Genomic DNA, 17,215 nt, shown 5'->3' on the forward strand with positions numbered 1-17,215 from the left:
GTTAATCTTTTTTGTCCCTGAATTTTTCCTTCACATTTACGATTTTTCTTTTTTTTTACTCTAAGTTTTCTGCCTATGGTTCCAACACTCCCTTTTTACAACTAGTTGATTCTCATTGTAGCACTCCTTTCCTTGGATCTGTTTCTTCTACTTGACTCTTTTCTCCCTCCTGGTGTTCAAGAAGAGTTTGGTGCCTTCGTGTTATCAAAAACACTATTTAAATTCCCAATTAAGCATCACAAGATTACCAAAGAAGACATCCACCCTTTGTCCCTTCCCTCCAAGTGTGACCTGACAAAGGAGACACCTGTTACTTTTTCACATACATTATTTTATGCATGGCGAGAACTGAGGCTCCTGGAAGGAGTCACTCTTTCAATGGGCCGTTTAAGTGTGTTCATGAAAGACCGACTTTATATTCAGTCCTTGACAACAAGCCAACAATGTTGCAGAACATACTGTTGGCTAAGAAACATTGTACAACACCTAATCGAGTCAGGTTCGACGTTTCACAACAATGAAATGTGAATTTTTCAAAGACTGTTAAAACTTTTGTCAATATGATTTTTCCAGCCAAGGAATTTGCATGGACGTAGGAAAGCTGAGGTACAAAAGGGGGTGGTGATGGACGGAGCATCTGAACCAATCAAACACTCACACCCAGTCAAAAGATCTGGGTTTGATCCATCACCGTTCTTTAACCCACTATGCCACCCCAGTTCAGACATGGCTATATGCAAATCAGTCTGACCCTGTGCCTCATGGGAACAGTGGCAGAGTGGGCTAAAGAACGGTGATGGATCAAACCCAGATCTTTTGACTGGGTGTGAGTGTTTGATTGGTTCAGATGCTCCGTCCATCACCACCCCCTTTTGTACCTTAGGAAAGCTGAGGGCATCTGCCAAGCATTGTGACCCCAAAATGTGTATTAAGTAATTTGGGAAAGGTACACTACTAGTGACGATTTATAACAAATGTGTGTACACTGACACAGCCCGTTCGTAACCTCACTAGTACAAAGACGGCCTTGCAGTGCTCTGACACACATGACGTGTATTCCAGAGTAACAGGCTGGCCATCGTAAGAGAGACCACAATGCAGGCATTCAACAGACCAGTGGGGTCCTATAGATTTTGCAAGTAGGGCACTGAAGAATGCTGAAAAAAACTAGAATGAGCCATCAGCCATAAAGTTCACATTCACTTATACCGATCTAGCCCCAAATTCAGGGTAGTTACTGATCACAGGCCTCCTGTTCTGTGAAATTTCTCAATAATCACTGACCAGACTCAGAAGTTAAAGACACACAAATGATGGACGGAATGTGGAACAAACCAAACATTCACCCCCAGTCAAGAGATCTACGTTAAATCCATCTTTCTTTTGCTCACAAGGCCACTACAGTTTAGAGCAAACACAAGGAGATGATGGACGGAGCACTGAAACTTTTCAGACACTCATCCCCAGTCACAGATCTGGGTTGAATCCATCGTCGTTCTTTAGCTCAATTCGCCATCGCAGTTCAGACCCAGCTATATGCAAATCAGTCTTGACCCTGTGCCTCATGGGAACAGACCAGCCGAACTGCCAAGTCAGGTCTTCCCTGGACCGGAAACAAGAATCCTGGGATTGGTTTTGGGGTAACACCCCTCATCAGCCAGGCTAGCTTGAATCCACAGCGAGCAAGGGACCCACGTCTGGGCATACCCGGCATACTTAGGGCGAGAAAGTAAAAGACACACAAATGATGGGTGGAATGTGGAACAAATCAAAACATTAATCCCCAGTCAAGAGATCAAGGAGTTGGAACTTCAATCTCAAAACTATAACCTTTCAGTTGTATACCGACTAGGCTCTGACAATCCAGCCGACAATCCCTCATGCCAACTAGAAGCCTATAGTACCCACAATCAGGAGCAATCAGTAGGCACCAACAATTGTGTATCCCAGGTATCAAGAAGTGTGTGCCCAAAGGAAACCATGACAAAAAAACCTGCACAATCGTTAGCAGAGGAGGACTGTCTACAGTTGGCAGTGGCTGTAATAAAATGCAGTGGCTGTAAGAAAATCAAACTCATGGAAGACATTTCTATCTGGTATTTGTAACAATGATGCTGAGACACTGCGCTGTGGAGTGTGCACCGAGCTGGTGATTCTCGGAGTCGGACCACTGCTGTGGTACTGGTACGATGATATAGTTGGTCTATTAGGGTCATGAGAACCTCGAGAGAACGAAAGCATGTCTTCATCAAAAAGTGTGGTCACGCAGAAGTACGCATTAGTGGATGTGACCATGAGATGCTGCCAAGTCTGTGAAGAGACGGAGGCAGGAACAAGCCAACCCACTGTGATAACAACAGAAGGTGGTTGCATAAATGTAAATGTAAATGTGTTTGTATTTATATAGCGCTTTCTACCCTGGGGTCTCGTAGCGCTGTATTTACACCGCTGTGGAACCCTTCCGGGCTTTCCTGTGAAATGTCCACTCCTGGGCATCCCCAAGGTGAAGCCAGGCATCTAAGCGCTGCTGGGGCCGTTGTGGAGATTAAGCAAGCTATCACCCAGAGTTGCAGAGTGGGACCCATGATTAGAATAGGCACCGAGGCGAGAATTATCAGGTCCGGGGAAATTGTGTCCAAGAGCCGCCGAGGCAGGAATTAAACCCTGGTCCCGGGCCAGACCTCTGCATCCGGGTCTGCCACTCTAACCATTGAGCCACGCTTCTCCACAGAAGGTGGTTGCATAATACCATGGTCCAGAGTGAGGGCAGATGTTGGATGTGTGCCTGATGACAGCAGTTGATAGTGCTCATGGGATGCCTGTTCGAAATATACTGTGGCAAAAACAGCCTCAACTACAGCAGTTGAACATATAAAGCCCAGGTGAGAGCAAGTGCTCTCTGCACACCAGTGGCCAACCATCCTCAGAACAGATGGTGCCCCTCTGTTCCAGGGAACTGAGATTCAGGAATCCCTGAAGACATTAATGCTTTGATGTCGACAATATCACTCTGCTGAGATGGCCTCAGGCCAGTGTGGATGCTATATGTGCACATTGAATAAGACACTCCGAATAGAAGAAGAACACAGTGAAAATGTAGAATCGACAATTCACAATATTCTGAACGTTCAGAGAAGTACACCACCCAATGCCGCCTAGTGCTCGCCGGCCTCTGCAGTGATTGATCGCGCCATCCGGGATGGGACACGGACACCACACCAGTGCCATCTCCTCGCGTTCCTCTGAGTTTGGATCCAAAGATTTTATTTCATTTATTTTATTTAATTTAATGCATTTTTAATAAAGCGCAGACATTACCCGAAGGTGTCAGAGCGCTGTACATAGAGCCGGTTACGTTACAAGAGAAAAGTGGCACATAATAGAACATTACAAAGATAAACAGGAGACTTAAAATGAAGGGTACACAAACACAAAATCCAACACCGCACTCAGGGGTGAGGAATGTACAGTAAAAAAATACAAATTTACAATGAAGAGCGAACTTCCAAGAGGGGTCTGAGAATGAAAGTATTAGTTCTGAAAGTGTCTTTGGAAGAGAAGAGATTTGAGGTCAGCTTTGAAGATCCGGGTAGAGGAGGTGACACGGAGCAATGGGGAAGTGAGTTCCAGATTCTCACCGCATTGCCTGAGAAGGATTGCGCCATCGATCTTTCCCTTTTGAAGACGGGGGGGGGGGGGGGGGGGGGGGCTCAAGCAGACGCTTTTCCGCATTGCGAGAGGGTCGAGAGCCTCCGGACAATTTCAATGTATTCATCGGGTAACAAGGGGAGGATGTGTGCAAGGCTTTGTTTGTGATACAGGCAGTTTTGTAAATAGATCTTGCCTCGATCAGAAGCCATCGAAGAGAGGACTGGATAGGAGTGACGTGGTCGCTTCGTTTAGACCCTGAAATGAAGCGAGCTGCTGAATGGAGGATGGATTTGAAAGGGGGGAGGTGGGATTTGGGTAGCCCCGTCAGAAGAGAATTGCAATAATCCTGTCTTGAGAAAACCAGCGATTTTACCAAGGTTTTTAAGTCTTTCTCCGGGAAGAACCGACGGATCCCCCATAGAAGGCGCAAATGGTAACGTGCGTTCTTGGCAATAGAGTTGATGTGGGAGATGAGCCAGTACAGAAGACAGAGAAACAAAGATATGGACAACCAGGGAGCTGGACATGAGTGATGAAGATGAAGTTCTGGTCAGAGGCCGGTACCCCGGAGGAAGATGTCGAATTTTATTTGGCAGCTCTTCGTGGAACGTGACAGCAGTTACAAAAACACTCATAGCTGGATTTAAAGGACATGAACAAGTTGCAAACCATGGTTCAATGTTCAAATAGGGATCTCTGTCCTCTGCAAGCCCTGAGACAGAGGCAGGCTTGCAATGGACATCTGGCAATGACCCGTGGGAGCAATGGACCTCTGTGCCAATGAGAGCATCACGACTGCCAGAAGCCAGGGTGGTAATAACACGGAGGCACCCGCCTCAGTGCCAACCCTGCCGCAGGAGCTGCCGAGAAGAGAAAGAGCAAGATGTCTTTGAGGCCACAGTCACATGGAAGACACCATGGGATTTCTCTCACACTTTTAAGTGTGAACAGTCGTGACCCTTTTGGTCACTTAGAAGTTTTCGTTACTACCCACAAATGCATTGGCATTCGGCTGAATGAGGATGGTGGCATGAAGGGTTGGGGCCCCACCCTGCACCACGTGGCTTCCATGGGGGCCTGCCTGACTCCCCTGACACAGTCTTTATCAGAAAGCAATCTGATTAATAGAGATGACGTTGTATTTAATGCCCCTTTAGTGCCTCATTGTCTGAGTGGGTCGGTGCTGCTAAGTCAATTATTCTGTGCCCCTCGGTGTACGTAAAACCATAGCCCTACTTCTAAATTCGTGCAATATCCCAGAGTGTGATTTTAAAAAATCTAGGCACCACTCATTAAAACTCTCAAACGTTGAGAGTTCGGACCAAATGGGGCTGTTATATAAATAGACCCAAGCTTTGATTTGGGTACTGAGATTTTCTTTTAAATTATTGTTTTAAGATTTTTTTGCGTAGCGCCTGGGGTTGAACGCGTCTAGATTTCACATTACAAACATGTTACTAAATTTACATTTTGGAGGCAGGAGTACCGATGAAAGGTTGTATCTGTTTAGCATGAAATGCTAGTGATTGACCACCATGGTCCCTGGTGAAATGCTATTGATTCCCCTAGTCCCTGATGAAATGTTAGTAATTCATCCTAGTCCCTGAGCCCTGATGAAATGCTAGTGATTTGCCACAGTCCCTGGGGAAATGCTAGTGAGTGCCCTAGTCCCTGGTGAAATGATAGTGATTCACCATAGTCTCTGTTGAAATGCTACTGATTCGCCACAGTCGCTGGTTAAATCCTGTTGTTTCCCCTAGTCCCTGATGAAATGCTAGTGATTCATCCTAGTCCGTGGTGAAATGCTAGTTGTTTGCCCCAGCCCCTGGTGAACTGCTAGTGATTCACCCCAGTCCTTGGTGAAATGCTAGTGATTCCCTAGTCCCTGGTGAAATTCACCCCAATCACTAGTGAAATGCTAGTGACACCCCTAGTCCCTGGAGAAATGCTAGTGATTCACCATAGTCTCTGTTGAAATGCTACTGATTCGCCCTAGTCGCTGGTGAAATGTTAGTGATTTACCCTAATTCCTAGTGAAATTCTAGTGACTCCCCTAGTTCCTTGTGAAATGGTAGTGATTCACCCCAGTCCCTGGTGAAATGTTAGTGATTCACCATAGTCTCTGTTGAAATGCTACTGATTCGCCCCAGTCGCTGGTGAAATGTTAATGATTCACCCTAATTCCTAGTGAAATGCTAGTGACTCCCCTAGTTCCTTGTGAAATGGTAGTGATTCACCCCAGTCGCTGGTGAAATGTTAGTGATTCACCCTAATTCCTAGTGAAAAGCTAGTACCTCCCCTAGTTCCTTGTGAAATGGTAGTGATTCACCCCAGTCGCCGGTGAAATGTTAGTGATTCCCCCTAATTCCTAGTGAAATACTAGTGACTCCCCTAGTTCCTTGTGAAATGCTACTGATTCGCCCCAGTCGCTGGTGAAATGCTAGTGATTCACTATAGTCTCTGGTGAAATACTAGTGATTCGCACCAGTCGCTGGTGACATATTGGTGATTCGTCCTAGTGAAATGCTAGTGATTCACTATAGTCTCTGGTGAAATACTAGTGGTTCGCCCTAGTCCCTGGTGACATATTGGTGATTGTCCCTGGTGACATATTGGTGATTCGCCCTGGTGCAATGCTGGTGATCCCCCCCGTCCCCGCGGCCCCCAGCCCCGCGCACCTGAGGCCCGGGCTCTGCGCCTCCCTCGGGGGCGGGGGCCGGAGAGCCGCCGCCGCCGCCGCGCAGGCCCGGAAGCTGGCACGGGAGCCGGGCAGCCGTCGCTTCCGGCAGCGGCGGGGCGGAGCGGGAGCGGGGCTGGCAGCGGCGGGCAGCAGACGGCGTCGGCGCCCAGCCGCGGCGGGCACGGGGAGCACGCGAGGCCGCAGGTGAGCAGGCCCGGGACCCGGGGAGCGGAGCAGGGGCCCTGGGAGGGGGCACCGAGGACAGGGGGGACCCAGCCGGGGCTGAGCTGCTGGCACCGGGGGCGGAGACTCCGAGTGGGGAGACGTGAGCAGGAGGAGGGCACCGGGGTCCCAGGGGAGGGCACCTCCACTTTCCCTCCCCTGGCACCTCCACTTGCCCTCCCCCCTGGGACCCCGGGTGATTGTGCCACGAAGAGCGGGGTGATGATGGTGGCAGTGAGGGGTGTGCGCTGTGAAGAGTGGGATGGTGATGGTGACTGGGGAGGCAGATAGTGGTGCCTGGGTGTGCACAGTGAGGGTCCCAGGGGGAGGCCAGCGGGGTGATTGTGCCACGAAGAGCGGGGTGATGATGGTGGCAGTGAGGGGTGTGTGCAGTGAAGAGTGGGATGGTGATGGTGACTGGGGAGGCAGATAGTGGTGCCTGGGTGTGCACAGTGAGGGTCCCAGGGGGAGGCCAGCGGGGTGATTGTGTCACGAAGAGCAGGGTGATGATGGTGGCAGTGAGGGGTGTGTGCAGTGAAGAGTGGGATGGTGATGGTGACTGGGGAGGCAGATAGTGGTGCCTGGGTGTGCACAGTGAGGGTCCCAGGGGGAGGCCAGCGGGGTGATTGTGCCACGAAGAGCAGGGTGATGATGGTGGCAGTGAGGGGTGTGTGCAGTGAAGAGTGGGATGGTGATGGTAGTGACAGGGAGAGGCAGATAGTGGTGCCTGGGTGTGCACAGTGAGGGTCCCAGGGGAGGAAAATGTGGAAGCCAGGAGGTTGATTGTGCCACGAAGAGCGGGGTGATGATGATGGTGGCAGTACGGAGTGGGATGATAGTGACAGGGAGAGAAAGGTAGTAGTGGTGCCTGGGTGTGCACAGTGAGGGTCCCTGGGGGGAAACCAAGGTGGAGACGCCAGGGGAGTGCAGAGGGGGGTGATTATGCTAAGAGGGGGATGGTGGTAGCAGTTAGGGGTGAGTGAGTGTGCTGTGAACAGTTGGATGCTGATGGTGACAGGGGGAGGCAGACAGTGGTCCCTGGGTGGGCATAGTGAGGGTCCCACGGGAGACCAAGGTGGAGGCGTCAGAGACGAGGTGGGGGACGGTGAAAAGTGTAATGATGATGGTGATAAGGAGATGTAGCTAGTGATGCCTGCCTGGGTCTGCACAGTGAGGGTACCAAGGGACAGCACAGGTGGGTGATTTTGTTGTGAAAAGCGAGATGATGGTGACAGGTAGTGGTGTCTGGGTGTGCACACTGGTGGCACCAGGGTAGAGTCAATGTCAATTGACCGGAAAGTCAGAGCATTGGATCACTGCAGAGGGGGGTGACGTTGTAGAGTAGAGCGGTCTTGGATGGTGATGGTGTCAGGAGAGAGCAAAGGTGAGAGAGCCAGACAGTCGTGCATGGTAATAGTGTCAGGGGAGATCCATGGAGTGTAAAGGTCCCAGTGCCGAGTCAGGCACTGGTGTTTGGGCGAGGATGGTGCCCTGTGACAGTGGAGAGCCGCGCACTGGTGCCTGGGAGTGTATCACAGTAGTGCTAGGGTAGAACCAACAATAACGATGAGGGAATGCCAGGTGATGATGCCAGTGCAAAACCCATGACCTGGTTCTTGGGAATGTTTGGTGATGCCAAGGGAGAGTCGGATGAAGGTGCCAGTGCAGAGTATTGTGATAGGGGAGAGCCATGAAGAAGTGCTTGTGAGTGCACGTTGATTGTTCCAGGGAAGAGCCACTAAGAGTCCTGGGAAGAGTCTGGGAATAGTGCCAAAGCAGAGCAGGAGTTTTTGAAACACCAGTGAACGGCTGGTGAAGGCGCTAGAGAGGAGCTGTGTGCTGGTGCTAGGAACAGCTCCGTGATGGTGGCAGGTGCACGCATGTGGGTGGCAGGAAGCGTCACCAGGGTCTCCACGGGGAGGGCTGGGTAGTTTTAGAGATGCTGAACTAGCAAGCCCCAGGGATAAAGGTGTCAGGGAGACACAAAAAAAGAGTGGCGGGGTAAGTGAGCAGATAGTACCCAGGGCCAGGTGAAGCTCATTGCTGGGAGAGTCCAGAGTATGTACCAGGTATGAATTATGGGCTAACCGTGCACATGGATGAAATTCGAGTGCCAGTGAAGCAGTGACTGTAAGTTTGCCAGGATATCTTGTCTCATGGTGAACCATCAATTTTGGTGTTGGGATCACCTGCTTTATATAAAAATCCCAGTGCTTGTGAATCTAACCTGTGATTTCAGAGCCTCTCAGACCCGTGCTGTGGTAATTGGAGCGGGTACCTGTGAGGCTGGGTCACCTGTGTGGTCTGGGCAACCATATAGCCCAAACTATGAGAATCCGCGTAGCCTGAGCTGTTGGGTACCTTTGATATGAATTCTGGGTTTCTTGGTGGCCAGAGGTTTGAGTACAGTCTATTGAAGTCAAAGCTGTGCATTTGTGTGTGGTCTGTGCCATGGGGGCATTTGCGTTAACTCTGGTGTGAATTCCTTTGTGTTTTGAGCTGTAGACCTATTTCTGGCTACCTGCATGGTCAGACAAGGGGTATGTAGTTTGCTGTACCTATCTGTGTCTCTGACTGTGTTTACCCCTATAAAGCCTTTTATCACGTTTTTTTGGCAATCCGTGGTCAGTGTGTTGTTTAACATTGGTGTCCCATGGCCACAGGCAATACTGCGCTCCAGTGACATGACCAGGGGTGTACTGTACAAAACTATTTCAGGGTTGCAATCAATGTGTTTAACAAAATCACAGCATTTGCAGCTGCAAAAGAGTGTTTTGTGATGTAGAAAAGCCCTTTTGCAAGTTAGAAAATGGTTTATGCCACTCATTTCGAGTCACAATTCGGAGGGCAGCTGCAGGCATAATTCACTGCTGGTTTTAAGCTGCACTTACATACATCTGTAGGTTCAACTGCGGTCACAAACCACTGATTAAACACCAAGACCTTAGACTGGGTGGTTTCTGGTTCTCAAAGGGAAAACTGTCTCTGTGGGAAGGTTTCCCCTTTTATGAATTGTTGGGTGACATCAAGGGAGTAGGCTATCGTCCAAGGAACCACTGTACATTTCCTCCCCTCTTTCTCAGATGTCCTTTAAATCAAAAACTTTTTGGAAAAAGGAAGCACCTGTCCCTTTAAGCTGTTGTGTTTTTTTTACTTTATATTGTAAGGTTTTCGTTTGGGAATACAGGAAAAAAAGTTCTTCTGTCCCCTGTGGACCACCAATTCGTAATTGGCAGCAAATTTCAGGGAGTTGCGAATGGCCCTCATATCTCAAAAAGAATGAGAGGTGCCCCTTTACCAGCAAAGGAGTAGGACACCACGTAGTCCCCAGTCAAAAAGAAATCCCCTTTGGGCAGCCTAATTCACCAAAACACATACAATCATACACATACTCATATCACCAGAGCATAATACCACCACCATCAAAGGCTAGAAACTTAAAAAATACAAGTATTTTATTTCAGAGTTAATTAAACATATAAGGACATAAAAGGGTTAAAAAGCTCTTCAGCACCTATTATATACAAAATGTAACAGCCACACAGCAATTACAATTCTGGGAGAACCATTTTGATGCTTCCCATCACCCATCACCCATCACCCTTGCTTGGAGTGTTGTTTCCCCCTCCCTCATCCTTTGGGATACTTTCCTCCTCCACCCTCACCCTCTGAGGTGCTCCCACCACATGGTATCAAAAATAAAAAATAAAAATAGATATTGCACGACTTTTTTTTCTTTTAATCACTGATCCTCAAACTCGGTAAATGGCGAAAAAAATCACCTGTGTCATTTTGTAGGCACCTACAGGCATGGCTTCATGGAACTTTAAGCAAGGCCCATTGCACAGGATGTTGAACCATGCTGCTTGTTTTTAGAGCCCACTTGGAAAAAGGCCATCTTTACCTTGTGACTATGAAAACAAATGTATTCAGAGGCATTACAACAAAGTGTAATGGCGCGGCTGTCATCACATAGTCCAAGTTGCCGCTCTGCGGAGGAGTGCAAACACTTGATTTGATTCAAAATTGTAACCAGCGTGACGATACACACCCATACCTGTTATCGAGGACAGACAGTCTTTTCTTCACCTCCCTTCCTCCAGGTTTTGGTCACTTTTAAATAGAAGAAAACAAGTTGAGGTCTTGCTCAACTTGTTTCATATTTGTGGAATCCTCAAGAGACCTCTCCAGTGCTAGAAATTCTGAAATCCCACTGGGAACCTGTCTTGACTAAAACAAACCTAAATCTGTCAAAGATCCTTTGTATCCCTGAATATGCTTCTGAAAACCAGACTTTGGTGCTAAAGCCTTTTCCACTCTGAGACCTACACTCTTAATGACCATTCTCTTTTTCCTTAAGCAAATACATCAATTTATCTCGACTTAGGAAGCCTGTTTAACTCTCTTTGACCTTTTTGTGCTGTAGTTACAGTCTGTGTGTAGGCAAGGCTTTGCCCATTATTTTCCCAGCACTGAGAAACTCTGAGTAGAATCTAACATAACACATTGGAAGCAATTGCTCCTCTCTGCTCTTTCTGCCCCGGCTGTAATGCTAGTGACGGAAAAGGCCATACCAAGAGTGTGCAGTCTCTGCCATTCCCCTGGCTCAAATTAGTCCAAACTGATACTTATTAGATCTGCTGCGTTCAGCCAGACAGAATCAACCAACACTGACTGTCTCCTTGATTGAAACAAAGACACCTCACCAACACCCTTCTTTCATCTTTCATGCCATTGGTGATACTGCTTCAATCCTTTCACTATGGAGGCCACTCTTGGCTCAAATCTCAATGCTTACCAATCTACGTTCGCCCCTTGAAAAATACTCTGCTTTTCAAAAAACACCAAACAAGTACTTTAAGGGTTTATTGTACTTATCCTATGTTTAAGTTAGGTTATGAGTTCAGTAACATGTTTGATTAGGTTGTAGCTTAGCTTAGGTTTCTTGGTATTTTGATATTCAACTTCTGTTATCAGTGTATCACCATGGTTCATACTCCTCTTCGATTCATGGAAGCATGGGTGTCTAAATATTGTCATTGAAAGTACCAAGTTGTCAGTAGCATGCCTTGTCAGAATTAGCCAGATAGAGGAACATCCTGGGACGCCTTTGCATTAAACTCTTCTCTCAAATCCCTCCCATTTTGCCACAATGCTGTGATATGTCCCGGTTAGGTCTAGAAGGAAACATGGCCATTTTTTGAGAACACAGGGCTTTCCAAAAGTTGCCTTCACTTGTCACATCGACGTTTGACACACATTTGCATTTGTGACATTTTGTGATGGTTTCTTGGGTACACCGACCTTGCTTACACAGTAAACATCACAAGGACACTATCAAGGGCACTAACACTATGCACAAGGAAGGCCTGCATGTACGTTGTGCAAATGTGTTTATTATTTTCATCCAAATGGCGACACAGCTATCTGTAGCACACAAACAATGGCAGCCTGATCACAATCTCAGTCCAAGGCAAGGATAACTTTTTCTATAAATAAACATGTGTTTCTGGGTATAGTCCGAGGAGAGATCTTCTGCTGACATTGAGAGGTCTCTACAGGCTGACGCTTATACTCAGCAGCTGACTAACCTCTCCGTGAGGGATGTCTAGCTCGTGACCAAGACGGGGTCCTACATTCTTACCCACCAGGTAAAGGGGTTGAAACATCCAGTAAGGGGATTCTTGCCAGAACATACACATACACCCTAGACTCGGAGGTTAGGGTCCACATAGTAGGAGTATGCCAGAAGCAATAATAGTTATATTATTTCATATGCTTGCATACATACCTTGTTTCAGCACAATGGTGGAACATTTTGTATTGTTCACTGTCTTGATACTTCTTATAACTTTCGTCTGCTTCTGTCTATTGAGTATTACAGCACACGTATTCTATACAAGAATCACATTGGTCGAATAAACATTGAAAACGTCCCTTTGTGTAAACTTTGTATCTTCCTCTGAACAAAAGAGAGCATGAGTGTCTGAGTGAAAGGTCCTAGGTCTGGCACCACAGTTCCTGAGGGAACAGGGTTGTCATGTTCTGTAGTTGCCAAATCTGTTTACTCCTTGTCTAGGTTTAGGGGTGCTTATGGTGACACTGTGAGCTAGCTGGTCTATGGGACAACATATCCTGCAGGGGTGCACAAAATCAGCCTGGCACCATCCCAAAGTTTATGCCATCCACAAATGCTCGTTTACTACTGACTAGTGGAAACTACATGACAGTGCTGGTCCAGTAGAGAGTTGTGTACGTTGTGATGCTCGACGTTGAACCAGCACAAGAATTACAAAAGCGATAAAGTATGAAGGAGTTCAGATCCACTTCAGATCCTTTTTTTTACATGTAAGTGTAAGAAAAAGTGTATAATACCATAACACCCTTGTACTTCGGTCAGATCAATGGTGTCCTGGCACGTTTCTGTATTTCTATTTACATAGATCAAACCTTGCTGGCAAGCATCAGAGTGCTGAGCATTAAGGGGTTGGGTGACAATGCAAGATTGTTAAGATCTAGTGGGGGTTTTACATCTAAATCACATAATTAGATGTACTGAAGTTACTGATTTTAAGTTGCAAAAACAAACGGAGGGGGGGAGGAAGCGGTTAGGTTCACTGTGGACTCAGCCTCCTGTCTTATATGAAAAAACAAAGAAAGTCCACCGTACTTCAAAAGTGACTATCCAGTTGTTTTGTTCCATTGAAGGAAAACAATAAGTTTTCTTAAAATGACCCTCACTCACCAAAAGGTCCCTTGGTGGCAAGCTTCCCGTCCGCTGCGGGATGGGGCTTGCTACGACCGTCAAAGACGTGGGAGGACTTTGTGAGGTGTGGGCTAAATACTAATGTTGGAGTGGTAGAGTCAAGAAACTGTGGATTAAAAAATACTTGGCTACGTCGAGCCTAAACTTGATTAATTCCTGTAGCTGGTGTTGTTAAAAAGGGGGGGAGAAGGAGAAATACGCTATAATGGGTGTTTTTCTCCCTTGTCTATATGTTTCAAGCCTATCCCCCTAGGCTTTTCTTCAGGACCAACCTAATTGAACCCTTTTGGCACTCCTAAATAATCTACTTGGTCTACTTAATTATTATTAAGGTGAAGTACAAAAGTTGTCATGCAAAATACAATACCTATTCGGTATATTTCTTCGGCGCCACGGGTAGACATAGTAGGCAGAGCGAGGGTGCAGCTTTTACAACTGTGTGACTACAAGCGCCCCTCCCCCGCAGCACTCACAGAGCCATATTTAGGCAACAAACATATAGTTTAGAAGAAATATACTGATTAGGTATTGTATTTTGCATGACAACCTTTGATCTTCACCTTAATAATAATTTAGTAGACCAAGTAGGTTATTTAGGAGTGGCAAAAGGGATCAATTAGGTTTGTCCTGAAGAAGAACATTAGTATATAGCCCACACTTCACAAAGTGCTCCCACGTCTTCATTGGTTGTAGCACGCCCGCAGCGTGGCGGGAAGAACCCGATGATGAAGCATGCAACCAAGGGACCTTTTGGTGGGTGAGGGTTATTTTAAGAAAATATATTGTTTTCCTTAAATGGAACAAAACTACTGGAAGGATAGTCACTTTTGAAGTACGGGCAGACTTTCTTTTGTTTCGTTACTGATTTTAAGCTCAAGATGATTTAAGTGAATTGTTAAGAAACGTTTTGGCCAGCTACCGACCCTTCAATACAAATCCAGGTTATTTTATTACAGAATTATCAGCTTAGCCACTAGACCAGCTCTCTTATCCTAGGAATTGAAAGATACATTCTTCACAATTTCTTAATTTCCTACTGAAGTTTCTAGGCCTAACTCTCCTACAATGCCACTATCGCACTATACAAATCAAGAGATTTGCTGAAACTAATAGCCAAACTGAAGACTCCTAAGACAGCACAGTTGGGTAAACCCATGCTCCAAATTCATAAGATCTAGCTAACTGTTTTCAGACAAGGTTGCTAAAGTCTGAACCACCACCCCAGAGGAGAACATAAACACCTCTTATTTTCAAGAGTTAAAGAACAGTGATGGAGCAGTACCATTCTTGAAGATTATGTTGTATTCGGGCTCCTTTGAGTATCTAGTCACCTGTATACATCCTCCTCCTCTTCAAATCACCACTGCCCAGTTTCTCAAACTGCTTAATTCTGCAGTTAGGATAGACCTGTGATTTTAAATCCGCTGTAACTACCTCACCTTTAAGGTAGGTGTTGGACCCAGTGGATACAGGAAAGATATCCTCTCGTGACAACTGACCTTTCCAACAGAATTGGTGGAGTGTGCATTAGCAAGCTAACCATTGACCTAAGTGGAAGAAAATCCCATGCTTGATGCTTTCAAGCATTGGTCAAGCCTTGACTGAGCACATTGCTGGTGGTTCTATTATTTTCTTCGATCGCGTGGTTAGAGTTGGCATAGTGCACCATCCTGCCTCCAGAATGTACCCTAGTACGAAATTCAGGGAACAGTGCTGAAATGGGTTGCATCCTTTCTGTCAAACCACCCCCATCAGTGTTGTTACCTCAGCTTGATGAGATAGCTGAACTTGCAGTAGGCATCCAGGATCAGACATGCCATTACATCTTCTCTATGGCCTGGATGGGCAAGACAAAAAGTGGTGGTTGAAATGCATGCATTCATCTCAGCTACTGGTAATATCTCTGGGCCACATCCCAATCCATCTGTTTTTTTGCCCACCGTGCCTCCTCAGATTAGATTGGATCTAGTAGGAACTGTCCAGCCAAGCTGCTAGGCCAGGTCCTCTCGGAACCGCAACAAAAGCAACTCAAGACTGGTTTTGCCTCTTGGCACCTCTTCAGTCGGGTGCAGCTTGGTTCCAGTGGCACAATCAGCACGGGACGTAAGTCTGGCATACTGGTCACAGTTATGGCATCAAAATGAGATGGGTGAAAAATGATGGACTGCAATGGGGCTTGAGTAGTTATCAGTGGCTGAGTTATACTCAAGCATTTCATCCATCACCTTGTGTTTTTTATGGCTGGGGAAGGTCCTTGAGCTGTGCCCATAATGCTATGTTCAGTCTGTTAATGTGCATTTCTGGGGCTCCTACCCAGTGCACAAAGGGCATTCTTCAGAGTGGAGTCAATCACCTAAAAAGTGTCTTTTCCATTTCTCACAGTCCCTCTCTTCTCTAAACACTGGAAATAGATCACTCCACGCTGCAAATAGAACTTACCGGCTGTACGTGAAGAGAAGCGTATGCAACAATCTTTGGAAGCTGTTCTCTGAACGTCCTAGTTTGCAGCCCCCTCAGCCACTTGAGATCTGTAAATTTTTTAAAGTAGCAAGAGTCACCCAACTGACCCCTGTGTAACTGTTGCATCAGGTCAAAGAATGAGGAACCATTGGAAGAAGCTCTCCCTGGTGGCTCAGTGGTTAGAGGCGGCAGACCCGGAAGCTGAGATCGACCGTAGACCAGGGTTCGATTCCCTGCCTCGGCGGGTCTCGGGCTAAAAATTCCACGGACTCGACAATTCTCGCTCTGGTGCCTACTCGACTCACGGGGTCACACTCTGCGACTCTGGGCAATAGCTTGCTTAATCTCTACTACGGCCCCTCGCGGCGGATGCCTGGCTTTCACCTTGTGGACACCCTACTGGGGTTTCTCACAGGGGAATACCAGGACGGGTTCCCTAAGCAAGCGCTTAGATACCGTGTCGGTGATTTGCGCTATATAAATACATGTACATTTACATTTAACCCAAACCTGAAAAGACTATTAGTATAATGTGTCATAAGAATGATAATAAGATAATGCAATGAAGTTTAAACCCTGCATTTGCTTCCTCGGAAGAGCGTTCACTCGGACTAGTTGAGGCTGCCTGGAGTTGTGCTGTAAGAATGTAAATCAGTCACTGCCCGTGTGCAGTGGGCACACCCATCTAAATGTGCATGCGGAATGTGCCCATTGCTCGTCCTGCAGTGACATATTGAGCAATGTGTGATCTTACAGCAACTTTGTTTTGGATACACACTGCAACAATCCACCAGGGAAGATATTTGACTAACACCTACTACTACCGGAAATAGTTATTTATAGAGCTGGGATATTTCAGCAATAATCACTGTAGGCCAAAATTCAATCAATTCCTTGGGCACTTAAAAATTACATGGATGCATGTTAGCAAGTTGTGAATCCTAAGTCACAGAATGTTTTTGAAGATTTTTGTGACACTGCTTGTGCCCACTCTCTGCTCAGCAAATTGTGGTTTAAGTGGTTAATCTCTGGAATTGATGATACCCGTTGTCTCTCTCGATCTCCTAGCTTCTGTTCGTGAGAGGTTGGCAAAGGTTCAGAACCCAGCACCAAGGCTGCCAACGTCCACCTCATTTTCATTTTACTGCTCGGTATACCTCCTTCACTGGCCACCCCTGTCCCCAGCAGAATTCGGTTGTAAATTGTAAAATTGTAAATTGTAAATTGATACTTGTATAGCGCAGTACTCACCGGCAAGGGTCTCAAGGCGCTTGTACGAATACCGCTGTGGAACCCATCCTGACTTTCCCTGTGAGGTGTCCACTCCTGGGCACCCCCAAGGTGGAGGCCAGGCATCCTTAGCGTTGTGGGGGGCGTTGTGGAGATTAAGCAAGCTATTGCCCAGAGTTGCAGAGTGGGACTCCATGATTGGAATG

At 46.9% G+C, this 17,215-nt stretch overlaps 1 protein-coding gene across 1 annotated transcript in view; it reads left to right on the forward strand.

Moving 5' to 3' along the window:
* The first annotated feature begins 6,405 nt into the window (after positions 1 to 6,405).
* ZBTB43 (zinc finger and BTB domain containing 43) overlaps positions 6,406 to 17,215 on the forward strand; it is a 77,193-nt gene continuing 66,383 nt past the window's right edge. The window contains exon 1 of the mRNA XM_078646106.1: positions 6,406 to 6,535. The gene's annotated coding sequence lies outside the window, so the exon portion shown is untranslated. The remainder of the gene's footprint in view (positions 6,536 to 17,215) is intronic.

The sequence above is a fragment of the Lissotriton helveticus genome, chromosome 5_1 (assembly GCF_964261635.1).
Source record: "Lissotriton helveticus chromosome 5_1, aLisHel1.1, whole genome shotgun sequence".
Taxonomy (NCBI): Eukaryota; Metazoa; Chordata; class Amphibia; order Caudata; family Salamandridae; genus Lissotriton; species Lissotriton helveticus.